The sequence below is a fragment of the Loxodonta africana genome, chromosome 2 (genome assembly GCF_030014295.1).
Source record: "Loxodonta africana isolate mLoxAfr1 chromosome 2, mLoxAfr1.hap2, whole genome shotgun sequence".
Taxonomy (NCBI): domain Eukaryota; kingdom Metazoa; phylum Chordata; class Mammalia; order Proboscidea; family Elephantidae; genus Loxodonta; species Loxodonta africana.
This window is the reverse complement of record NC_087343.1, coordinates 46,337,966-46,364,679: the sequence shown is the minus strand read 5'-3', so window position 1 is coordinate 46,364,679 and position 26,714 is coordinate 46,337,966. Positions and strand designations below refer to the sequence as shown.

At 37.2% G+C, this 26,714-nt stretch overlaps 1 long non-coding RNA gene across 1 annotated transcript in view; it reads left to right on the top strand.

Moving 5' to 3' along the window:
- The window catches only part of LOC135228110 (uncharacterized), a 102,201-nt gene that overhangs the window by 41,528 nt on the left and 33,959 nt on the right, over positions 1 to 26,714 (top strand). The window contains exon 2 of the long non-coding RNA XR_010318423.1: positions 25,202 to 25,286. This is a non-coding gene — a long non-coding RNA (uncharacterized LOC135228110). The remainder of the gene's footprint in view (positions 1 to 25,201; positions 25,287 to 26,714) is intronic.

Here is a 26,714-nt window from a genome sequence, read left to right as displayed (position 1 = left end):
GTACACTTAGGGTTTGCTTCTGTTTCTCTGGAGAATTCTGACTAAGACATACAGAAATGTGGTATATCTGGAAATAATGTAGAGTTTATGAGCATGCCCTGACCACAAGGAATTATAGTGCAAATACAGTTAACAAATAGAGTGGTCAGGATGGTCTCTTTGGGAGGTTTTAGCAAAGGACTGAAAATATTAAATCAGTAATTATCTTAGGTTCTTATATAGGCAATAGTACAAGTATCAAAATTTAAGGAAAATTTGAATTTGAGAAAATTTCCGTGAAATAATTTTTTTCTTCAAATTAGGAAGAACACCTGCTATTTCTATTTCCTGGCACAACAGCTATGTCTGGCTTTGGCACAGCAATGGTTCTACACAGTAGGGTTTGAGATCATGTCCTCTTCTGTTTTCTCTGTGTCAGTAAATGTCACCACTCTTGTTTTTTCATGTCAGACAACTTGACATTTTCCTTTCCCTCATTCCCCATTCCAAACTATTATCAAATGTTATGGACTTTACTGCTGCTGCTGCAGCCGTTTTTGAATGATCTTCAGCAGAATTTTGCTTGCGTGTGATATTAATGATATTGTTCTATAATTTCCACATTCGATTGGATCACCTTTCTTGGGAATAGGCATAAATATGGATCTCTTCCAATCAGTTGGCCAGGAAGCTGTCTTCCATATTTCTTGGCATAGATGAGTGAGTGAGCACCTCCAGTGCTGCATCTGTTTGTTGAAACATCTCAATTGATATTCCATCAATTCCTGGAGCCTTGTACAGGGAACTGCCAGACATTCAGGCCAGTTTCAGAAGAGGACGTGGAACCAGGGATATCATTGCTGATGTCAGGTGGATCCTGGCTGAAAGCAGAGAATACCAGAAGGATGTTTACCTGTGTTTTATTGATTATGCAAAGGCATTTGACTGTGTGGATCATAACAAACTATGGATAACATTGCGAAGAATGGAAATTCCAGAACACTTAATTGTGCTCATGAGGAACCTTTACATAGATCAAGAGGCAGTTGTTGGGACAGAACAAGGGGATAGTGATTGGTTTAAAGTCAGGAAAGGTGTGTGTCAGGGTTGTATTCTTTCACCATACCTATTTAATCTGTATGCTGAACAAATAGTACGAGAAGCTGGACTATATGAAGAAGAATGGGGCATCAGGATTGGAGGAAGACTCATTAACAAACTGCATTATGCAGATGACACAACTTTGCTTGCTGAAAGTGAAGAGGACTTGAAGCACTTACTAACGAAGATCAAAGACCACAGCCTTGAGTATGGATTACGCCTCAACATAAAGAAAACAAAAATCCTCACGACTAGACCAATGAGCAACATCATGATAAATGGATAAAAGATGGAAGTTGTCAAGGATTTCATTTTACTTGGATCCACAATCAACAGCCATGGAAGCAGCAGTCAAGAAATCAAAAGATGCATTGCATTGGGCAAATTTGCCACAGAGGACCTCTTCAAAGTGTTAAAGAGCAAAGATGTCACCCTGAAGACTAAGGTGCGCCTGACCCAAGACATGGTATCCGCAATTGCATCATATGCATGTGAAAGCTGGACAATGAATAAGGAAGACCGAAGAAGAGTTGATGCCTTTGAATTGTGGTGTTGGTGAAGAATATTGAATATACCATGGACTGCCAAAAGAACAAACAAATCTGTCTTTTTAAATGTACAACCAGACTGCTCCTTAGAAGCAAGGATGGCGAGACTGCATCTTACGTACTTTGGACATGTTGTCAGGAGGGATCAGTCCCTGGAGAAGGGCATCATGCTTGGCAGAGTACAGGGTCAGCGGAAAAGAGGAAGACCCTCAAGGAGGTGGATTGACACAGTGGCTGCAACAATGAGCTCAAGCATAACGATTGTAAGGATGGTGCAGGACCGGGCAGTGTTTTGTTCTGTTGTGCATAGGGTCGCTATGAGTGGGAACCGACTCCACGGCACCTAACAACAACATGGACTCTACCTCCAAAATGTTTCTTGAGTGCATGTTTTTTTTTTTTTTCCATTTCTGCGGTCTCAGTTGTTGTGCAAGTTGTAATCATCCCTGCCTGGACTGTAGGGCTTGTGATGGATGTCCCCTTGCTTTCTCTCCATAATACAGTTGGAGTAATATTCTAAAAGTTAGCACCTGATATGTTATTCCTTTTCATAAAACACTGCAATAGGCTTCCCATTGCTCTTAAGATAAAGTTCAAAATCCTAAAATTTGCCATAAGGTCTGGAAAGATCTGGCTCCTATTTCACCATTCTTACGTTAGGTCAGTTTGTCATACTGTGGTGGCTTGCATGTTGTTATCATGTTGGAAGCTATGCCACTGGTATTTTCATATACCAGCAGGGTCACTCACAGTGAAGATGTTTCAGCAGAGCTTCAGTCTAAGACATTCTAGGAAGAAAGGCCTGGACATCTAATTCTGAAAATTAGCCAGTGAAAACCATATGGATTACAACAGAACATTGTCTGATATATATCACTGAGATCATGAAGATGATGCAGGAGCAGGCAGTGTTTCTTTCTGTCGTGCATGGAGTTGCCATGAGTTGGAGGTGATTTGGCAATTCACAACACTAACACCCTTCCTTGCCTAAGATCCACACTTTCTTTTCCTTTATTTGGATGGTTTATTTTCCTATGCCTGGGAAGTTCTATTCCCACGCTCTCCCTGCTAATCCCTATTCATTTCTCAGATCTTGTGTTTAGTTCTTTGCGTTAATTTCCTGAAATCCAAGACAAAATAGCAATGTAATTTTTTGTAACACTTTTTTAACTTAAAATTTATATACAGTAAGACTTTTTTTAGTGTATAATTCTGAGATTTTACACATGTAGATTCATGTAACCATGACTGCAGTCAGACTGCAGTCAGTCTGCAGTACATTTCCATCATCCCTCAAAACTCTCATTCTGCTCCATTAGAGTCAAACTATTCTCCTACATCTATCCCACAACAACAATTGATATATTACCCTTCCCTATAGTTTTGCCTTTTCCAGAATATCATAAATGGCATCATACAGTGTTTAACTTTTTGAGATTGATATTTTTCACTTAGCCTCATGCTTTTGAGAGTCATTCATATTGTTGTGTATGTTAATAGTTTGTGCCTTTTTACTGTTGAGTAGTATCCTGTTGTCTGTAGGTTCTACAGTACCAGTTTAACTATTCGTCCGCCCAAAAATGTTGGATTGTTGCCAATTACTGAAGACTGTAAATAAAGCTGCTCTAAATAATCTGCTGCTATAAAGAGGATTTCTTTGAACACAAATGTTCATTCCTTTAAGGTAAATAGTATAAGGCAAAGAGTAGAATATGGAGTCATCTGGTAAGTGTATGTTTAACTTTATAAGAAATCGCCAAAATGTTTTCTAGAGTGGTTGTGGAATTTTGTATTCCTGTCCTATAGGGTTGCTATGAGTCGGAATCGACTCGATGGCACCAGGTTAGTAAAAAAAGTAGGTCAGTAATATATGGGAGTTCCAGTTGCTCCACGTCCTCATTAGTGCTTGATATTGTCAACTTTTTTTTTGTTGTAGTTTGATTTTTTTTTTTCTATTGTAATAGGTGAGAAGTGTACAGAAGTTATCTCATTTTGGTTTTTAAGTGCACTTTTTTGATGCTATATATATGCTGAGCATCTTTTCATGTGCTTATTTGTCATAAGTACATCTTTTTTGAAGTGTCTGTTCAAATTTCTTACTCATTAAAAAAATAGGCTATGTGTTTTGAGAGTTTTTAAAAAAATGTATTCTGAGCATCAGTCTTTAAAAAATTAATATAAATTAATATAAAATTCACCATTTAAACCATTTAAAAATGTACAATTTATTGATGTTTAGTATATTCAGAGTGTTTTGCAACCATCATCGTTATATAATTCCAGAACCTTCTCAGCATACCAACAAGAATCCTTATAACCATTAAGCAGTTACTTCCCAATTCTCCCCTTCATCTCACCGCCCCACCCCATTCATGTCCACCATTAATCTACTTTCTGTCTCTACGGATTTGCCTATTCTGAATATTTCATACAAATGAAATTGTATAATATGTGGTCTTTTGTGACTAACTGCTTTGACTTAGCTGGATGTTTTTAAACTTTATCATGCTATAGCTTGTATTAGTACTTCATTTGTATTTATTGCCAACTAATTTTTTTTTTTTTTTAACATTCTATCATATAGATATACATCTTGTTTTTCCATTTATCAGTTGATAAACATTTATTTCCAGTTTAAGGCAATTAGAATAATATTGCTATGAACATTCATGTGCAAGTTTTTGGGTGAACATAGGAGTGATATTAGTCTGTAGTTTTCTTTCCTTGGACTGTCTCTGTCTTGTTTTGGTATCAGCCTAATGCTGATCTCATAAAGCACATTGGAAAGTTTTCCCTCCTTTGCTGTTTTCTGGAAAAGAATACGTAGAATTGGTGTTACTTGTTCTTTAATTGTTTGGTAGAATTTCCTAATAATGCTACCTGGTTTTGTGTGTTCTTTTGAAAGTTTTTAACTGTGCATTCCATTTCTTTAAGAGATAGAGGATTATTCAGATTATGTATTTTTTTCTTGAGTGAGTTTCGGCAGTATATAGCTTTCAAGGAATTAGTTCATTATATCTAAGGTGTGAAATTTATGTGTATAGTGTGGTTTTTAGTGTTTTTTTTTTTTTAAATCTGTATGTGTCTGGGGGTTTTGTAGCAATGTTTCCTCTTTTACTCTTCACATAGGTAATTTGTGTCTTCTTTGTGGGTCTAGCTAGAAGTTTGTTAATTGATTTTTTGAAAATAATCAACTTTTGATTACACTGATTTTCCTGTTTTCAATTTCATTGATTCCTGCTCTTTTATTAGTTTGTTCTTCTTGCTTGCTTTGGGTTTATTTTGCTCTTCTTTACCATTAAAAAAAAAAAAAAAGAAAGCTTAGATTATTGATTTTAAACCTTTCTTCTTTCCTAATATAGACTTAGTGTTATAAATTTTTCTTTTTCTTCTAGCCAGAGCAAAATAGGATATATGGACTGAGTCCCGTCTGTTTTTTAGTTTTGTAAACAAAGTTTTATTGAAACACAGTCTTCTCCATATGTTTACATACAGTCTATGACAGCTTTCATGTTACAGTGGCAGAGTTGAGTAGTTGCAACAGAAATTAGTTGCTCACACAGCCAGAAATAGTTACAGTCTGGCTCTTTAGAGAAAATGGTTGGCTGACTTTTGTTCTAAGCAGTGTTTTAACTTCATCTCACAAATTTTGATGTGTGGTATTTTTGTTTTCAGTCAATTAAAATATTTTCTAATTTCTTTTGAAAATTCCTCTTTAATTCGTGTGTTATTTACGAGTGGTTTAATTTTCAAGGATTTGTGGGATTTTTTCAAATATTTTTGTCATTGATTTCTAGTTTAACTCATTGTGGCCATATAACATATTTTATATGATTTAAAATCTTTCAAGTTTGTTTAGGGATTGTTGCATATGTACTTTAAAATATTGTGTATTCCACTATGAATGAAGTGTTTTCCTTATACTTTTAACTTATTGACATATTTAAAGAGGGTTTCATGTAAGCAGCACGCAATTTTTTTTTTAATAATTTTTATTGTGCTTTAAGTGAAAGTTTACAAATCAAGTCAGTCTGTCACATGTAAGCTTATATACACCTTACTACATACTCCCATTTACTCTCCCCCTAATGAGTCAGCCTGCTCCCTTCTTCCAGTCTCTCCTTTCGTGACACTTTTGCCAGTTTCCAACCCTCTCTACCCTCCCATCTCCCCTCCAGACAGGAGATGTCAATACAGTCTCAAGTGTCCACCTGATACAAGTAGCTCACTCTTCATCAGCATCTCTCTCCAGACCATTGTCCAGTCCCTTCCAGGTCTGATGAGTAATCTTCGGGAATGGTTCCTGTCCTGGGCCAACAGAAGGTTTGGGGACCATGACCGCTGGGATTCTTCTAGTCTCAGACCATTAAGTCTGGTTTTTTAATGAGAATTTGGGCATTTTGTTTTTTTTAATCCAATCCAATGATTGCTGTTTTTTAATTGTTGGGTTTACAGCATTTACATTTAATGTAATTATCGATATGCTTGGAAATAGGTCTTCCATTTTATTATTTGATTTCTGTTAAAAAAATTGTTTTTTCTTTCTTCTTTTCAGTTTTCTGTTTCTCCTTTCCTATGTCCTTTTGGAATATTAGAGCTTTTTTTAGTACTCTGTTTACCTATTGAAATTTGACTATATCTTTTCCTATGATTTTTTTTAGTAGTTGCTCTAATGATTACAATTTACATACATAACTTTCACAGTCTACTTTGAATTAATAGGTACCACTTTAATAGAAATGTAGACATTTTGTCACCAGTGGGTCCCTTTACTCTCCCACTATATGTTGTAGTTGTTACGTGTATTGTACACATTGAAAACCCCTTAATAAAATCTCATAACTTTACTTACAAGTGTCATAAATATTTTAAAGAATTTAAAAGAAGAAAAGTATTCTATCATACTTACCCAGATATTTACCATTTCTGTTGCTCTCTCTTCATTCCTTAAGTTCCAAATTTCCTTTCGTATTATTTCCTTTGTACCTGAAGACCTTCACTCAGCATTCTTTTATATTATATCTATTGGCAATGAATTATATTAGTTTTCTTTCATCTGAGAATGTCTTAATTTCACTTACAGTACTGAAGGATATTATTGCTAGGTATAGAATTCTGAATAGATAGTTCTTTTCTTTTACCATTTAAAAAATGTTTTCCACTGCTTTTTGTCCATCGTGATTTGTGATGAGAGATCTGAAGTCATGGATCATTGTTTCCCTTTATATAATGCATCACTTTTTTCTCTGATTGCTTTCGAGATTTTGGCTTTTCTTTTATGCTAGGAGTTTGATTATAATGTGTCTAATATTTTTTTAATTCTGGATTTTCTTGAGTTTATACTGTTTGGGATTTTTTGAACTTTTTTGAATCTATGTTTATATTTTTTTCTCAATTTGGAAAGTTTTCATCATTATTTCTTCAAATGTTTTTCTACACAAAACGCTTTCTTCTTTCCATTTGGGACTCTGAGGACATGAATGCTAACCCATCTGACGTTGTGCTAGAGGGCCTTGAAGCTCTGTTCATTAAAAAAAAAAAAAACAACGACTATATATATATAGTGTTTTTTTTGTATCTGTTGTTCTGATTGGATAATTGATTCATCTTCAAGTTTACGGGTTCTTTCTTCTGTCATTTCCATTCTGTATTGACTACAAGTGAGTTTTTATTTTGGTTGTTGCATTTTTGCTTTTAAAACTTCCATTTTTTTGGTAACTTATCTTTAATATATTTTGCAATTTTAAAGTGTGATAAACAAACTACACACCCAAATTTATCCAAATTCTGTTGTTTGTTTCAATAAAATTTATAGATTTAACATATAAGCTTCAATAAGTCATTGTCAGATGTAAAAGTTAATTTTACGTCCAATACCAAAGACTTTTCTTGCAATGTGATATATTAGAAATGTAAGTAAGATTCCTGAAAGCTAACACTGAGAAATGGCCAAAGAAGAGACTGGGATTTTATTTTTTAATAACCTCTAGAGATATCTCTTTGGGCTCCCTTGGTATGAGAACAAATTGAAGAAAGTGTAAAAGGATAAAATTTGCCTAAATATTTATGGGCAATGGCTATGATAGATCATATCTTCTAAAAAGTGGTGTTTATGATTTGTTTACTTTAAATTTAGATATATAGTTTTTATTTGTCAGTTAATGGTTCATAATCAGAATATTTTTGGAAAAGAGTTTTTTTTAAATCATTCATTTAATGTATACTTTAACAAAAAAGACAGTACAAATTTCATAGGTTAATTTTTAATAATAGAGCCAACATTTATTGAGCCATTACTATGTGCTAGATTCTTTTCTAAGGACTCCATCTCTTTATAAGTATTAATCAAATTGAAGATTAAATAAGGTAATTATATTAGTTGAATGAGGCACATGCTCTTGTTATCTCAATTTTATAAATCAGGATAGTGGCGCACAGAGAACTTATATAGTTGCCACAGGTCACTGAGATGGCAAGTGGACAAACCTAGATTTAATCCAGTTATTCTGATTCTAGGTCCCTCTTTTCCCACTTCCTACCAATACTATTAAGGGCTTACCATGTATATGCTGGCTACAGGTAATAGATTAAAAGAAGCAGTGGCTTTCTAAAAGTTTATTTCTGAAACAAGCAGACAGAGAAATAGAATAATAAAAAAAAGAATATGGTGTTATAAATATTATAATGGAGGCAGGCAAATGTGTATGGTGGAAGGAAAGAGAAGAAAGTACAAAAATCTGCTTGAGAAAGTCAGATCAGGATTAGCAGAAGACATACAGGTATAGACAAATAGTTGTATGTCAAGTATTGAAAAGAAGTAATTGCATTTCAGTCAAGAGTAATACAAAGCGGACATATAGATATGGTGTGTTCAGTGAATGTACCTGTAATTTTTCATAAAAACAGAGCAATTCTGCCTGCATACAGATGAAACATGACTATTATAATGGCCAATGTTCAGTTCCAGAAAGCAAAAACCACTTGAGTTAGTTTAAACAGAAAGAGGTTTTATATAAGGATTTGGATACTTTCAGTTGGAGTATAGGCTCTGGGCCAAGCTTTGAAGAATGAGCCCCAGAACACCACCATATTACTGGCCTGCCAAGAGAGTTGCATCCTCTGCCATGAGGGACAAGCGGGGCTATTGTCCTTCAGTTTGGAAGTCAGGAAGCTGTTGCCTAACTCCTGGTGCCACTACACATGGTCTCAGCAGCATTCCGAGGATCAGAAAGTCATTACTACTACTGTTGATTCTAAAACCATACTCCCTCACCTGCCATCAGTGTCAACAAACTAGACTCAGACTCTCTTAACAGCCATGAAACCGGGAAGCAGCCACTAGATCTTCTGCTAACTGCTGCTGCAGAAGCCCAAACATCTTCACCACCAGGCTTGCCAGCAGAAATAACTGATGCAGCAGAAGGGTGGCATCTACATCAGTCTGTTGCCCGCATCTAAATCACACCTGTATTTAAGTCACATTTGGAATGTTAGTTTTAGTGGAGTCTGAGAAATGTCATTTTAGTTTCCTGTTCTGCAGTATAGGAAGATATACTGAATGGGGTTGAAAGGTGTTTTGGGAGTTACTCTGTGGCATCTGCCCTAGCTATACAGGAGGTGGAAAGATGAATGGCGATACTTGCCCAGAATTATTCATCCTATGACTACTGATATCTTCTGTATAGTTATCTTCATCTATTATGCACTGCTTTTTGATGATATTTCTTTTTGTCAATACTGGTTTAGAACTGCTATCTTGTTGTTTCCAGAGCTTGTATTTTCTTCTTTAAATAGTCTTGATTACGATCAATATTTGTCTATTGAAAGTGCATCTCAATTCTGAAAACAGTACTAATTTATGGTAAATAAGGTGGTTTGTCAAGCTGAGTAATTCTGCTTAAATTGAAAACATTAACACAAAAATTATATTTTGAAGCAGAACATTGTCATAGTGAAAAAAACAGTTCTTGGATGGCAGAACAAGTGCTCCACCCCAGACTACCTTCAGTGCCTCAAGTATTTATTGAACATTTAAGGTGTTCAATAAACAAACTATTACAGCATTTAGAATTTTATAGCTCTAGGCGGTGCTCTATAGCTTTTACAGTGTGTCTTCCTGTACGTTACCTCATGTAACAGACATAGTAGCTTAATTTTTCAAAAATAAACCAAGACCCAGCCAATTTATTCTTAAGAATGTCTACCAAAAGGAATAACCTCATTGCATATTATGTTTTGTGAAATTAATTCAGTATGCCTAGTACCATTCACATTCCAAAACTGAACCAACTTTATCTTTGTGATATAAAAAAAAAAATTTTTTGTGCTTTAAGTGAAAGTTTACAAATCAAGTCAGACTCTCATACAAAAATTTATGAACACCTTGCTATATACTCCTAATTGCTCTCCTCCTAATGAGACAGCACACTCCTTCCCTCCACGCTCTCTTTTTGTGTCCATTCGGCCAGCTCCTGACCCTCTCATCTTCCCTTCAGACAGGAGATGCCAACATAGTCTCATGTGTCTACTTATCCAAGAAGCTCATTCTTCACCAGTATCATTGTCTATCCCATAGTCCAGTCCAATCCCTGTCTGAAGGAAGAGTTAGCTTTAGGAATGGTTCTTGTCTTGGGCTAATGGAAGGTCCTGGGACCATGACCTCCAGGGTCATTCTAGTCTCAGTCAGACCATTAAGTGTGGTCTTTCTCTGAGAATTTGGGGTCTGCATCCCACTGCTCTCCAGTTCACCCAGGGGTTCTTTTCTGTGTTCCCTGTCAGGGCAGTCATTGGTTGTAGGCAGGTATCATCCAGTTCTTCTGGTCTCAGGCTGTTGTAGTCTCTGGCTTATGGGCCCTATCTGTCTCTTGGGCTCATAATTACCTTGTGTCTTTGGTGTTTTTCATTCTCCTTTGCTCCAGGTGGGTTGAGACCAATTGATGCATCTTAGATGGTTGCTTGCTGATTTAAGACCCCGGAAGCCACTCTCCAAAGTAGGATGCAGAATGTTTTCTTAAGAGATTATGTCACGCCAATTGACTTAGATGTCCCCTGAAACCATGGTCCGAAATCCCCACCCCTGCTACCTTGGCCTTCGAAGCATTCAGTTCATTCACGAAACTTCTATGCTTTTGGTTTAGTCCAGTTGTGGTGACCTCTCCTGTATTGTGTGTTGTCTTTCCCTTCACCTAAAATAGTTCTTATCTGCTATTTTTTGTTTATCTAATTAATGACAAACGCTCTCCCTCCCTGCCTCTCTCCCCCTTCTCGTAACCATCAAAGAATATTCTCTTCTTTGTTTAAACTATTTTCCAAGTTCTTGTGATTAATACTGGTCTTATACAATATTTATCCTTTTGCAGCTGACTAATTTCACTCTGCATAATGCCTTCCAGATTTCTCCATGTTATGAAATGTTTCACGATTCATCATTGTTCTTTATTGATGCATAATGTTTAATTCTGTGAATATACCATAATTTATTTATCCATTCTTCTGTTGATGGGCACCTTGGTTGCTTCCATCTTTTTGCTATTGTAAACAGTGCTGCAATGAATGTGGGTGTGCATATATCCGTCCGTGTAAAGGCTCTTATTTCTCTAGGACATATTTAAAGGAGTGGGCTTGCTGGATCCTATGGTAGTTCTATTTCTAGCTTTTCAAGAAAGTGCCAAATCGATTTCCAAAGTGGTTGTACCATTTTACCTTCCCACCAGCAGTGTATAAGTGTTCCCCTCTCTCCACAACCTCTCCAACATTTATTATTTTGTGTTTTTTGGATTAATGCCAGCCTTGTTGGAGTGAGATGGAATCTCATTGTAGTTTTGATTTGCACTTCTCTAATGGCTAAAGATCGTGACTGTTTCCTCATGTATCTGTTAGGCACCTGAATGTCTTCTTTAGTGAAGTGTCTGTTCATATCCTTTGCCCATTTTTTAATTGGGTTATTTACCTTTTCGTAGTTGAGTTTTTACAGTATCATGTAGATTTTAGAGATCAGATGCTGATCAGAAACGTCATAGTTAGAAAGTTTTTCGAAGTCTGTTGTTAGGTGCCGTTGAGTCAGCTCCGACTCATAGCGACCCTATGCACAACAGAACGAAACACTGCCGGGTCCTGAGCCATCCTTACAATCATTGTTATACTTGAGCTCATTGTTGTAGCCACTGTCAGTCCACCTTGTTGAGGGTCTTCCTCTTTTCTGCTGACCCTGTACTCTGACAAGCATTCTGTAGGTAATCTTTTTACTCCTTTGGTGAAGTCTTTGGATGAGCATAGGTGTTTGATTTTTAGGAGCTCCCAGTTATCTAGTTTTCCTTCTGCATTGTTAATAATGTTTTGTATACTGTTTATGCCATGTATTAGGGCTCTTAGCATTGTCCCTATTTTTTCTTCCATGATCTTTATTGTTTTAGATTTTATATTTAGGTCTTTAATCCATTTTGAGTTCATTTTTGTGCATGGTATGAGGTATGGGTCTTGTTTCATTTTTTTGCAGATGAATATCCAGTTATGCCAGCAGCATTTGTTAAAAAGACCATTTTTTCCCCATTTAACTGGCTTGGGCCCTTTGTCAAATATCAGCTGCTCATATGTGGATGGATTTATATCTGGGTTCTCAATTCTGTTCCATTGGTCTATGTATCTGTTGTTGTATCAGTACCAGGCTGTTTTGACTACTGTGGCAGTATAATAGGTTCTAAAATCAGGTAGAGTGAGGCCTCCCACTTTGTTCTTCTTTTTCAGTAATGCTTTACTTACCCGAGGCCTCTTTCCCTTCCATATGAAGTTGATGATTTTTTTCTCCATCTCATTAAAAAATATCATTGGAATTTGGATTGGAATTGCATTGTGTCTATAGATCACTTTTGGTAGAATAGACATCTTTACAATGTTAAGTCTTCCTATCCATGAGCAAGGTGTGTTTTTCCACTTATGTAGGTCTCTTTTAGTTTCTTGCAGTAGTGTCTTGTAGTTTTCTGTGTATAGGTCTTTTATGTCTCTGGTAAGATTTATTCCTAAGTATTTTATCTTCTTGGGGACTACTGTAAATGGTATTGATTTGGTGATTTCCTCTTCAGTGTTTTTTTTTGTTGGTGTAGAGGAATCCAACTGATTTTTGTATGTTTATCTTGTAATCTGATACTCTGCTGAACTATTAGTTTCAGTAGTTTTCTTGAGGATTCTTTAGGGTTTTCTGTATATAAGATCATGTCATCTGCAAAATGAAGGTACTTTTACTTCTTCCTTACCAACTTGGTTACCCTTTATTTCTTTATCTAGCCTAATTGCTCTGGCTAGGACCTCCTTCAGCACAATATTGAATGAGAGTGGTGATAAAGGGCATCCTTGTCTGGGTCCTGATCTCAAGGGAAATGCTTTCAGATTCTCCACTTAGGATGATGTTGGCTGTTGGCTTTGTATAAATGCACTTTATTATGTTGAGGAATTTTCCTTCTATTCCTATTTTGTTGAGAGTTTTTACCCTGAATGAGTGTTGAACTTTGTCAAATGCCTTTACTGAATTGATTGATAAAATCATGTAGTTCTTGTCTTTTGTTTTATTTATACAATGGATTACATTGATTGTTTTTCTAATGTTGAACCATCCCTGCATACCTGGTATGAATTCCACTTGGTCATGGTGAATTATTTTTTTGATATGTTGTTGAATTCTATTGGCTAGAATTTTGTTGAGAATTCTTGCATCTAAGCTCATGAGGGATATAGGTCTATAATTTTCTTTTTTTGTGGTGTCTTTTTACCTGGTTTTGGTATCAGGGATATGCTGGCTTCATAAAATGAGTTTGGGAGTATTCTGTCCTTTTCTATGCTTTAGTAGTAGCGGTGTTAATTCTTCTCTGAAAGTTTGTTAGACCTCTGCAGTGAAGCCATCCAGGACAGGGTTTTTTTTTTTTTTGTTGTTGTTGGGAGTTTTTTGATTACCTTTACAATCTCTTCTTTTGTTATGGGTCTATTTAGTTGTTCTACCTCTGTGTTAGCTTAGGTAGGTAGTGTGTTTCTAGGAATTCATCCATTTTTTTCTAGGTCTTCAGATTTTTAGAGTACAATTTTTTGTAGTAATCTGATGTGATTCTTTTAATTTCAGTTGGGTCTGTTTTGATATCGCCCATCTCATTTCTTATTTGGGTTATATGCTTCCCCTCCTGTTTTTTCTTTTGTCAGTTTGGCCAGTGGTTTATCAGTTTTGTTGATTTTTTCAAAGAACCAGCTTTTGGTCTTGTTAACTCTTTCAATGTTTTTCTGTTTTCTATTTCATTTAGTTCTGCTCTAATTTTTATTATTTCCTTTCTTCTAGTGCCTGAAGGTTTCTTTTGTTGCTCTCTTTCTCTTTGTTCAAGTTGTAGGGATAATTCTTTGATTTTGGCCCTTTCTTCTTTTTGTATGTGTGCATTTCTTGATAAAAATTGACCTCTGAACACTGCTTTTGCTGTGTCCCAAAGGTTCTGATAGGAAGTGTTTTTATTCTCAATGGTTTCTGTGAATTTCTTTATTCCATCCTTCATGTCTTTTATAACCCAGCCATTTTTGAGTAGGGTATTGTTCAGTTTCCAAGTGTTTAATTTCTTTTTCTTGCTTTTTTCTGTTATTGATTTCTACTTTTATGGGCTTATGGTCAGAGAAGATGCTTTGTAATATTTTGATGTTTTGGATTCTGCTAAGGCTTGCTTTATGACCTAGTATGTGATCTATTCTGGAGAATGTTCCATGTGTACCTGAAAAGAAAGTATGTTGGGTGGAGTGTTCTGTATATGTCTACGAGGTCAAGTTGGTTGATTGTGGCATTTAGATCTTCCGTGTCTTTATTGAGCTTCTTTCTGGATGTCCTGTCCTTCACCAAAAGTGGTATGTTGAAGCCTCCTACTATTATTGTGAAGCTGTCTATCTCACTTTTCAATGCTGATAGAGTTTGTTTTCTGTATCTTGCAGCCCTGTCATTGGTCGTATAAATATTTAATATGGTTGGTTATATATTCTTGGTGTATTGTCCCTTTAATCATTGTATAGTGTCCTTCCTTATCCTTTCTGATGGATTTAACTTTAATAGTCTATCTTGTCAGATATTAATATTGCCACTCTTGAGTCTTTTTTGATTGTTGGTTGCTTGATATATTTTTTTCCATCCTTTGAGTTTTAGTTTGTTCTTGTCTCTAAGTCTAAGGTGTGTCTCTTGTAGGCAGCATATAGACTGATCATCTTTTTAATCCATTTTGCCACTCTCTGTCTCTTTATCAGTGCATTTAGTCCATTAACATTCAGTGTAATTATGGAGAGGTATGAGTTTAGTGCTGTCATTTTGATGTCTTTTTTGGTGTGTTGTTCATAGTTTCTTTTTCCTATTTAATTTTTTGTGCTGAGTAGTTCATCTTTCTATATTATCTTTTCCTTTTATTCATTGGTGTTGTTTTTTTTCTGCTGAGTCTCTTTTTTTTTGTATTTTATTTTGTTGAGTAGGATAGTTAGTCTCCTTTGTGGTTACCTTAATATTTACCCCTGTATTTCTAAGTTTAAACCTAACTTTTATGTCTTTATATCCCCTTGTCTTCCTTTCCATATGGAAGATATATGCCTACATTTCTTTGTCCTTCTTTATTGTCCTAATGTGGCCCCCTTTTACAGAATGGCATGACCGTTTCCCTGTTTTGAGTGTTTCTTTTTTTCATCTTGTTTTTTTGTGTGTGATTTCCTTATGTGGATTGACATCTGATTCCTCTGCCCAGTGTTCCAGCCTTGGTTGATGCCTGTTATTAGTGATTTTCTAACCAAAGAACTCCCTTTAGTATTTCTTGTAGTTTTGGTTTGGTTTTTATGACATCCATAAGCTCCTGTTTATCTGGAAATGTCCCAATTTCACCTTCTTATTTGAGAGACAGCTTTGTTCGATCTCTGATTCTTGGCTGGCAGGTTTTTTCCTTCAATGCTTTATATAAGTCATCCCATTGCCTTCTTGCCTGCGTGGTTTCTGCAGAGTCTGAGTTATTCTTACTGACTCTCCTCTGTAGGTGACTTTTCATTTATCCCTACCTGCTCTTAAAATTCTGTCTTCATCTTTGGTTTTGGCAAGTTTGATTATAATATGTCTTGGTGACTTTCTTTTAACATCTACCGTATGTGGAGTTTGGTGAGCACCTTGGATTGATATCTCCTCATCTTTCACCATATCAGGGAAGTTTTTTGCCAATAAACCTTCAACAATCCTCTATGTATTTTCTGTTATCTCTTCCTGTTCTGGTAGTCCAGTCACTCATAGGTTATTTCCCTTGATTGTGTCCCATATGATTCTTAAGGTTTCTTCATTTTTTTAATTTTTTTTTTTTAATTTTAATATATTGGTGCCAAGTGCATTATCTTCAAGGTCACCAATTCTACCTTCCACTTGCTCAGTTCTGCTACTCTGACTTTCTATTGAGTTGTCTACTTCTGTAATTTTATTTTTAATCTTCTGAATTTCTGATTGCTGTCTCTTTATGGATTCTTGCAGCTTATTAAATTTTTCATTATGTTCTTGAAGCACCTTTTTAATTTCTTGAACTGTTTTAACTGTGTGTTCCTTGGCTTGTTCTGCGTATTGCCTGATCTCCTTCCAAATGTCTTGAAGAGTTCTGTATATTAATCTTTTGAATTCTGCATCTGGTAATTCCAGGAAGAGACCTTCAATCGGAAGATCCTTTGATTCTCTGTTTTGAGAGCTTGTTAAAGCAATTTTGATCTGTTTCTTTGTGTGGTTTTATATTGACTGTTGTCTCTGATCCTTCTGTAAATTATTATATTAGTTTATGTTTGCTTACTGTATCCTAGTTTCTTGCTCTGTTTTCTTTTGAAATGCTCAAATGGGTTGCTCGCATGAGCTAGCTTGATTATTTTCACCTTTGAGGCTCTGACGTCCCGTCACCAGATGGCTAGAGCTGTTATCAGGTATATGAGCTCATGGGTCTATTCATTTTTCTTGTGTGGATTCAGCTCAGGTGTCCAGGTAGCTGGTCATCAAGTGTGTGGCACAGGGCTCTGTCCTATAGTCTTCGAGGGGCAGGGGTGATTGGTGTAGGAACCAGCATCTGGTTGCAGCAGGGGGTCAGGCTCTCAACCAGGCAAGGGGCTGAGAATGGTCCCCTGAGTGTCTCTGAGGAAAGCCCGTCCCTCTTCCCTAATGTGTACAGGTGAGTGAGTTCTGCAGACAGACCATGGGTACCCAGTGCTTTTGGTTGTAAGCACTGGGATGTATCAGTTATCCTTTGACCCCTGTCGTGGGTGACTGGGTACCTGAGTGGAGCCACCAGTCCTTAGGCCCCTTATGTGGGTAGGTGAGGACCCTGTTTAATAGGCAAAGCCGTGTCAACTATCAAACACCCACCTCTCTACCGCACAGCTTAAGCAGTCATACTCTGCCAGAAAGGGCTAATTCTCCTGGAATAGGCCCACACAGGTCCATGCAGGGGGGAAAGGTATTCAAAGTCTATGGACCATTTATGCCTGGACAGGAGCCGCTTCTGTCCTGAGCTTCTCAGGTTAGTGGAGCTGGCAAATTGTCCTTCCCCCCTGTTGTGAATTTATTTCTTCTCCAAGTCTGGGAGCATGACTCAGGGCACTCAAATGGGCCTATCTCAGGCCCAGGGAAATCAAAAGCCACTGGAGCTGTCTTGGGGGCATGGGGCGCAGTAAAATATATGCAAGTACTTAGCTTTAGCCAAGGTCATCATTCTTTTCTGGGTCCGGACGTGTGAGTAGGCTATGCAGCTGGCTGCTTCTCCCTGAGAAAACTTCCGCTGAACACTACCACCTACCTGCCGCAGCCACATCCGGGAATGGTGCCTGAGGGATCCCAGTGATTCAGGTCTGGCAACTCCCCTCTGCTTCTGAATGGTCTTTCTTTTCCCCTTCCACTCAGCCCATTTTCTAACTTTGCCTTTGATGTTCAGGCCTCCTAGCTTGTCATAAATATTATTTCACTTGACTTTTTGTGTCTTTGTTGTAAGAGAGATCGTTGGAAGCATCTGCCTATTCTGCCATCTTGGCCCTGCCTCTTTGTGATTTTTTTACATATATGTTTCCTTGGATCATAGAGAAATTAGCAAATTCCAGATGAAGATTTTGCTATTTTCCTGTGAATCCTATGGGAAATGCCGTGTTTTTTTCAGTAATGACTGCTATCTTTAAATGTTGAACAGTTTCCTCCAAAAGACTTTCATGAGAGGAATACCTTACCTTTCATTTTACACACAATGTATTGAGCAATGTATTACTCTTATCAAACAATAAAAGTCTACTTTATACATGTAAGAGTCTACACATAAGACATAAGACATTATTTTAGGATTGCACTCATACATTTTATTATGACAAAACTGCCATTGCATATATAATTTTAAGTTCCATAGATTATAAAGTCATATTCCTTTGAATCTATCTATATTCTCCCTTTGTATATTTGCACTCCTCTTATGTATTTTATGTATTCAGTCAAAAAGATGAGACGTGTATGAGTGCTTATATAATTTGTAGTGTTATATTTTAATAAATTATTTCTCTTAGCAAAGATTTAAAATTTGAATTTATGTGGCAAGCTAGTGGTCTTTTCCCCCAAGTGTCTGTCAGTGTGTTGTACTCTGGGGGCTTGCATGTTGCCGTGATGCTAGAAGCTATGCCAGTGGTTTTCAGGTACCAGCAGGGTCACCCACGGAAGACAGGTTTCAGCTAAGCTTCCAGACTAGGAAGAGGGACTCAGCAGTCTATTTCTGAAAAGACTTAGCTAGTGAAAACCTTATGAATAGCAGCGGAACACTGTCTGATATAGTGCCGGAAGATGAGCCCCTCAGGTTGGAAGGCACTCAAAAGATGAGTGGGAAGAGCTGCTTCCTCAAAGTAGGGTCAACCTTAATGACATGGATGGAGTAGAGCTTTCGGGACCTTCACTGGGTAATGTGGCACGACTCAAAATGAGAATAGCTGCAAACATCCATTAATAATCAGAACATGAAATGTATGAAGTATGAATCTAGGAAAATTGGAAATTGTCAAAAAAGAAATGGAACGCATAAACGTTGATATCCTAGGCATTAGTGAGCTGAATTTTCAGGAGGGATCAGTCTCTGGAGAAGAACATCATGCTTGGCAAAGTACAGGGTCAGCAGAGAAGAGGAAGACCCTTAGTGAGGTAGATTGACACAGTGGCTGCAACAATGAGCTCAAGCATAATGACAATTGTAAGGATGGTGCAGGACCAGGCAGTGTTTTGTCCTGTTGTGCATAGTGTCACTATGAGTCAGAACCAACTCGATGGCACCTAATGACAACAACAACAACAAGTGAGCTGAAATGGGCTGGTATTGGCCATTTTGAATCTGACAATCGTATAGTCTACTATGCTGGGAATGACATCTTGAAGAGAAATGGTGATGCATTCATCGTCAAAAAGAACATTTCAGGATCTATCCTGATAGTATACTATCCTGTCAGTGATAGGATAATATCCATATACCTATAAGGAAGACCAGTTAATACGACTATTACTCAAATTTATACACAAACCACTAAGGAGGCCAAAGATAAAGAAATTGAAGATTTTAACCTGCTTCTGCAGTCTGAAATGGATTGAATATGCAACCAGGATGCATTGATAATTACTGGTGATTGGAATGTGAAAGTTGGAAACAGAGAAGAAGGATCAGTACTTGAAAAATATGGCCTTGGTAATAGAAACAATGCCAGAGATTGAATGACAGAATTTTGCAAGACCAATGATTTCTTCATTGCAAATACCTTTTTTAACCAACATAAATGGTGACTATTTTATACATATGGACCTCATCAGATAGAATACACAGGAATCAAATCGACTACATCTGTGGAAAGAAATGATGGAAAAGCTCAATATCACCAGTAAGAACAAGGCCAGGGGCTGACTGTGGCACAGACCATCAATTGCTCATATGCAAGTTCAACTTGAAACTGAAGAAAATCAGAGCAAGTCCATGAGAGCCAAAATATGACCTTGAGTATATCCCACCTGAATTTAGAGACCATCTCAAGAACAGATTTGAAGTCGTGAACACTAATGACCGAAGATCAGACGAATTGTGGAATAACATCAAGGACATAATCCATGAAGAAAGCAAGAGGTCATTGAAAAGACAGGAAAGAAAGAAAAGACCAAGATGGATATCAAAGGAGAGTCTGAAACTTGGCCTTGGAAGTCAAGCAGCTAAAGCAAAGGGAAGAAATAGTGAAGTAAAAGAACTGAAAAGAAAATTTCAAAGGGTGGCTCAAGAAGACAAAGTATTATAATGACATGTGCAAAGAGCTGGAGCTAGAAAACCAAAAAGGAAGAACACACTCAGCGTTTCTCAAGCTGAAAGAACTAAAGAAAAAAATTCAAGCCTTGAGTTGCAGTAGTGAAGGATTCAATGGGAAAAATACTAAACGACACAGGAAGCATCAAAAGAAGGTAGAAGGAATACACAGTCATTATACCAAAAAGAATTAGTCAACGTTCAACCATTTCAGGAGGTAGCATATGATCAGGAACCGATGGTACTGAAGGAAGAAATCCAAGCTACGCTGAAGGAAGGCGCTGGTGAAAAATAAAGCTCCAGGAATTGGCAGAATATCAAGTGAGATGTTTGAATAAATGCATGCAGTGCTGAAGTGTTCGCTCGTCTATGCCAAGAAATTTGGAAGACAGCTACCTGGACAACCCACTGGAAGAGATCCATATTTATGCCTATTCCCAAGAAAGGTGATCCAACCGAATGCAGAAGCTATCGAACAATATCATTAATGTCATACACAGGCAAAATTTTGCTGAAGATCATTGAAGAGCAGCTACAGCAGTATATCGACAGGGAACTGCCAGAAATTCAGGCTGGATTTAGAAGAGAATGTGGAACCAGGGAGTATCATTGCTGAGGTCAGATGGATCCTGGCTGAAAGCAGAGAATACCAGAAGGATATTAACCTGTGTTTTGCATTATTGACTATGCAAAGGCATTTGACTCTGTGGATCATAACAAATTAGGGATAAAATTGAGAAGAATGAGAATTCCAGAAGACTTAATTGTGCTCCTGAGGAACCTTTACGTAGATCAAGAGTCAGTTGTTTGGGCAGAACAAGGGAATACTGAGTGGTTTAAAGTCAGGGAAGTTATGCGTCAGGGTTGTATCCTTTCATCATACCTATTCAATCTGTATGCTGAGGAATTAAATTGAGAAGCTGGACTATATAAAGAAGAGCAGGGCATCAGGATTGGAGGAAGACTCAATTACAACCTGTGTTATGCAGATGACACAACGTTGCTTGCTGAAAGTGAAGAGGACTTGAAGCACTTACTAATGAAGATCAAAGACCACAGCCTTCATTATGGATTACATCTCAACATAAATCAAAAATCCTCACAACTGGACCAATAAGCCACATCATGATGAACAGAGAAAAGATTGAAGTTGTCAAGGATTTCATTTTACTTGGATCTAACGCCAACACATGGAAGCAGCAGTCAAGAAATCAAAAGATGCATTGCACTGGGCAAATCTGTTGCAAAGAACTTCTTTAAAGCATTGAGAAGGAAAGATGTCACCTTGAAGACTAAGGTGCACCCGACTCAAGTCATGGTATTTTCAATCGCATCATATGCATGTGAAACCCGGACAATGAATAAGGAAGACCGAAGAAGAATTTAAATTGTGGTGTTGATGAAGAATATTGAATATACCATGGACTGCCAAAAGAACGAACAAACCTGTCTTGGAAGAAGTACAACCAGAATGTTCCTTAGGAGCAAGGATGGCAAGACTGCGTCTTACACACTTTGGACATGTTGTCAGGAGGGATCAGTCCCTGGAGAAAGGCATCATGCTTAGCAGAGTACAGGGTCAGCAGAAAAGAGGAAGATCCTCAACGAGGTGGATTGACACAGTGGCTCAAGCAATAATGATTGTAAGGATGGCACAGGACTGGACAGTGCTTTGTTCTGTGGTACATAGGGTTGCTATGAGTCAGAACTGGCTCGATGGTGCCTGACAACTACAACACCAACAGTGATCTTTTTGATGATTCTTTCTAACCAATTATGCACTATTAACACATTTTAAACTAAAAGTTGGGGCAATTTCTGAACATTTCTTTTCTTGGCTTAAACCATCAAAAAATAAAAGTCAGGGAAATATCTCTCTTCTTCCCTCCCTCTTCAGCTCCTTCCATTCCTTCTCTGTCTCTGCTTCTTTCCCCTCCTTCTCACTCTTTTTTTTCTTCTTTCCCTTCTCTTTCTCTCTCTTGTCCTTCCACCCATCTATCTCATTTATCCATCTACCCAGTTTTTCTTATTTAGTTTTGTAGTGAATTGCAGAATCTTAGATATTATTATGGAGAAATGGCTATAAAATATAATATAGAAATCTATTTTCTAAATGGAAGCCAATAAAAACAAAACAGGATAACCAGAACCTTATGCAATTTGCATACACTCCATAAAAGGCAGGTAATTACCTTGACTGTGTTAGCAAATATCAAGATAAGTAAAACAAGTCTAGTAGAGATGATAAAACTGACTCTACATACTCTTTACCACTTGGTCAATGTAAATCATAACCAGAGTCCATCTAGTGTCCTGAACAAGGCCTTTCTTATGCAAATGTACAGCCAGAAAGCAGTAATGTGATGAAAAGGTTAACTTTTTCTGCCCAGTTTTCATCATAAATTGTTAATATGAACTGTGGCCAATACGGGGTGGTTTTCTGATGATTTATGGAGCAACCTGCATAGATACTTGCCTAGGGTCCTTCCAGTTCTACGTATCGGGAGTCAGACAGCTTAACCCTAGAGTCTTTGATCAGTTCAGTTCCCAATGAGGAAAGATTTAAATAGCCAAGTGCTATTTTTATTATTTCTTAAGTACATATAAGAATATGTACGTAATGGGTGTTTATTGAATTTAAAAAGTCAGATACTTATTTTTACAGAGAAGGGCAAAAGAAAAATGGGAAAGAGCCATTGAAAGACAGCAGAAAATAGAAAAGACTTTGATAAGAATTGAAGATGGATGAAGAGCTTTATAAATCAGGAAAGGTGTGTGTCAGGATTGTATTCTTTCACCATACTTATTCAATCTGTATGCAAAGCAAATAATCAGAGAAGCTGTACTACGTGAAGAAGAATGAGGCATCAGGATTGGAGGAAGACTCATTAACAACCTGCATTATGCAGATGACACAACCTTGTTGGCTGAAAGCAAAGAGGACTTGCAGTACTTTCTGATGAAGATCAAAGACCACAGTCTTAAGTATGCATTATGCCTCAACATAAAGAAAACAAAAATTTTCACAGCTGGACCAATAAGCAACATCATGATAATGCAGAAAAGATTGAATTTGTCAAAGATTTCATTTTACCTGGATCCACAATCAATGCCCATGGAAGCAGCAGTCAAGAAATTGAACTATGTATTGCATTGGGAAAATCTGCTGCAAAAGACCTCTTTGAAGTGTTCAAAAGCTAAGATGTCACTTTGAAGACTAAGGTGCGCCTGACCCAAGCCATGGTATTTTCAATTGCATCTTTTGCATGCGAAAGCTGGACAATGAATAAGGAAGACCAAAGAGGAATTGACACCTTTGAATTGTGGTTTTGGCAAAGAATATTAAATATACCATGGACTGCCAAAAGAATGAACAAATCTATCTTGGAAGAAGTACAACCAGAATGGTTCTTAGAAGCAAGGATGGTGAGACTGTGTCTTACATACTTTGGACATGTTTTCAGGAGGAACCAGTCCCTGGAAAAGGACATCATGCTTGGTAAAGCAGAGGTTCAGCAAAAGAGAGAAAGACCTTCAATGAGATGGATTGACATAGTGGTTGCAGTGATGGGCTCAAGCATGGCAATGATTGTGAGGATGGCACAGGACCAGATGGTGTTTAGTTCTGTTGTCCATGGGCTCACTATGAGTCAGAACTGACTCAATGAAACCTAACATCACCAACAAGTACATGCAATTTTCTAGAAATTCATTATTTGCATATGATTATCTCAGGCTAGTTTTCTTAGTTGACAACAAATTTCCCTTCATCAAAATTCTGTAGAGATATTGTCTCTGTCTTCTAGTTGCTGACTTTTTTTTATGGCTTAGAATCTCTGGGAGACTGTCTACTAATTATTAGTAGGAGACCAGTGGTATTTATTCACTTGATAGAGCTAAATTTTCCACAGCTTTTTAATGAAAGGTGTGACCATTCTGTAACAAACTGTAAGTTTACCAACCCAAGTTTTATTATAGGCTGAGCCTTTGTATGATTTCATGCCCTCGAACAATCAGTTGCTACGATACTCTTTGTTAAACAATCCAGTAATTCAATAGGGAGAAAATTCTCTTGTTTTTGCTAAGTCATTCCAGTCAAAACAAGTAAACTGTTATAAAAATATAAAAGAATATGAATCTATGAACTTTTAACCTCTAAGATAATATGGAAAATTATGACTTGCGTATATATGCATTTGGGAGATGCAACGGGGAAAGAATTCATCGCTATTATTAGATTCCGAGCACCTTATACATGCCTGGAATGTTAGTTGAATGCATTAATGAATAACTAAGTAATTCTAAAAGTGGCCCTTTCAATATTAAAAAAAAAAAAAAGTCTAGGAATCACCAGAGTCACATTTTTTTTTTGCCTTGAAACTTATCCCTCTTAAAATCTCTTCAGTCTCTTGCTTTTGGTATTCTTAGAAGGTAGATGTTGGAGCTTCTTTATCTATCCTTCATGTTTCTTAACTTTTTCTTCATACTTCCACCCTTACTTTATGTCGCATCTGATATTATTCGTCTTCCAAAATGAATTCTTTCAGATTAGGCAACATCCCTCTGCCTTGCCCCCATCTCTCCTTTTCCACATTTAACATGGTATCCTGTACTACCTCCGCCCTAGCATTTATCACTGCACATTGCAATTGTCTGTTTATTTTCTGTATCCTCAGACTGAAACATGCAAGGGCAAGAACTGTTTCTACAACATGTGCAATAGTACTTGGGGGTATCTAGCTCTGTGCCTGGAATGTAGCAGGTGCTATGAGTTGGAATCCTCTCGTCGAAAACAGGTTTGGTTTGGTTTAAATTTGCATTGCTTATTGTATCTGTCCTTAAAGAGCTAAGTAATAATAACTAACACTCGAATAGAGGCTACCATGTACCAGGCTGGGTTCTAGAAACTTCACATATATTAACTAATTTAATTCACACAACAGGTGGGTATTATTTAATCCATACAATAGAAAGTTAGACATGATTTAGTCCACACTAAAAAAAAAACAAATTTTTTTTTTTTTTTTTATAGGTAGGTGCTATTGTAAAAGGTTTCATTTTTATAGATGAGGAGGCTAAGGTACAGTAACATTAAATAACTTGCCCAAAGTCACATGGATAGGAAATGGTAAAGCTGAGATTTGAAACCAGCTGATCTGGTACCTGAGTCTATGGTCTTAGCTATGTTGCTATACTGCTTCTAAACCAAGACATTCTCTACTTCTGATATTTTGAAATAATGTATCTTTTTTTTTTTTTTTTACTTAGGAGAATTATGACCCAGGGACAACTCTGACATAAACATAACCAAGTGTCCTCCTAACAATGACTTCAGAGATCAGAAAGGAGCCAGGTTTGTGAGAACTATATTTGCAAGCCAGAAGACAGTTGGTTTCCTGTAATGAGTTCAAAGGAAATCATTTACCAAATTTAAGATGAAAGAAATGAAACGGGCTTAGGTTTTCTAGTATTGTCCTTGACAAAGATGTTGTAGTTTAACTGTTCATCTGAAAGATACAAGCAAGAGGCCAACAGCTCTATTGAATCATGTTTCCAAATGGTAACTTCTCTCCTGACTTCTGAGAGTAATTATGGGTAGGCAAAATTTCAAGTTTGCATTTCCCAAGTGTAATGAATTCCATTAAATCCTAGCCCTCCTCTCTCCCTTTTTTTTTTTTTTTTCCCCTTTAGGCCAGTTACACAATGTTCCTGGAAGTCTGACCATTTAGATAGGTTTAACTTGGGAGTGTTGTTAATGTCTTATAACAGCATGTGAGGAACTTGGCTTCTAGTTTCAGAGTGCCTATTAACCAACATGGTAAGTTTGGCCAAACTGCTTAAATTTGTGTGCCTTGATGTACTCTTATACATATAGTTCTTCATGACCAAACTAGGGTTTTATCTTTGACCTCATCTCTCCCACCCATTCTTTCAACTGCTCAGTAAGAAAATACTCAAATTCTACTCATAGTGACCCTATAGGACAGAGTATAACTGCCCCATAGGGTTTCCAAGGAGCAGCTGGTGAATTAGAAATGCTGACCTTTAGGTTACCAGGTGAGCTCTTAACCACTGAGCCACCAGAGCTCCATAACCAACCTAATCCAAGAAATAACAACCCCAGATAGTTGTTGTCATGGATTGAATTGCGTCCCCTAAAAATATCTGACAACTTGGCTAGGTCATAATTCCCAGTATTGTATTGTCTACCATTTTGTCCTCTGATGTGACTTCCCTATGTGTTGTAAATCTTATCACTATGATGTAATGAGATGGATTAGTGGCAGTTATACTGATGACATCTACAAGATTAGATAGTGTGTTAAGCCAATCTCTTTTGAGATATAAAAGAGAGAAGTGAGCAGAGAGACAGGGGGACCTCATACCACTAAGAAAGCAGTGCCAGGAGCAAAGCGCGTCCTCTTGACCAGAGGTTCCTGTGCTGAGATGCTCCCAGACGAAGGGAAAACTGATGACAAGGACCTTCCTCCAGAGCCCACAGACAGAGAAAGCCTTCCCTTGGAGCTGGTGCCCTGAATGCAGACTTCTAGCCTACTGGACTGTGAAAGAATAAATTTCTCTTTGTTAAAGCCATCCATTTGTGGTATTTCTGTTATAGCAGTACTAGATGACTGAGACAGTTGTCTGTCTTCAATGAGTAGAACTGAAGATGTATCTAAGCAATTTTTGGAGGTTGGACTACTTCAAAGGTGGGAGGGGGGTGCTGTGGTATCAGGATGCTTTTAGTTAAAGTAACAGAAAAGCCAGCTCAACTGATTTA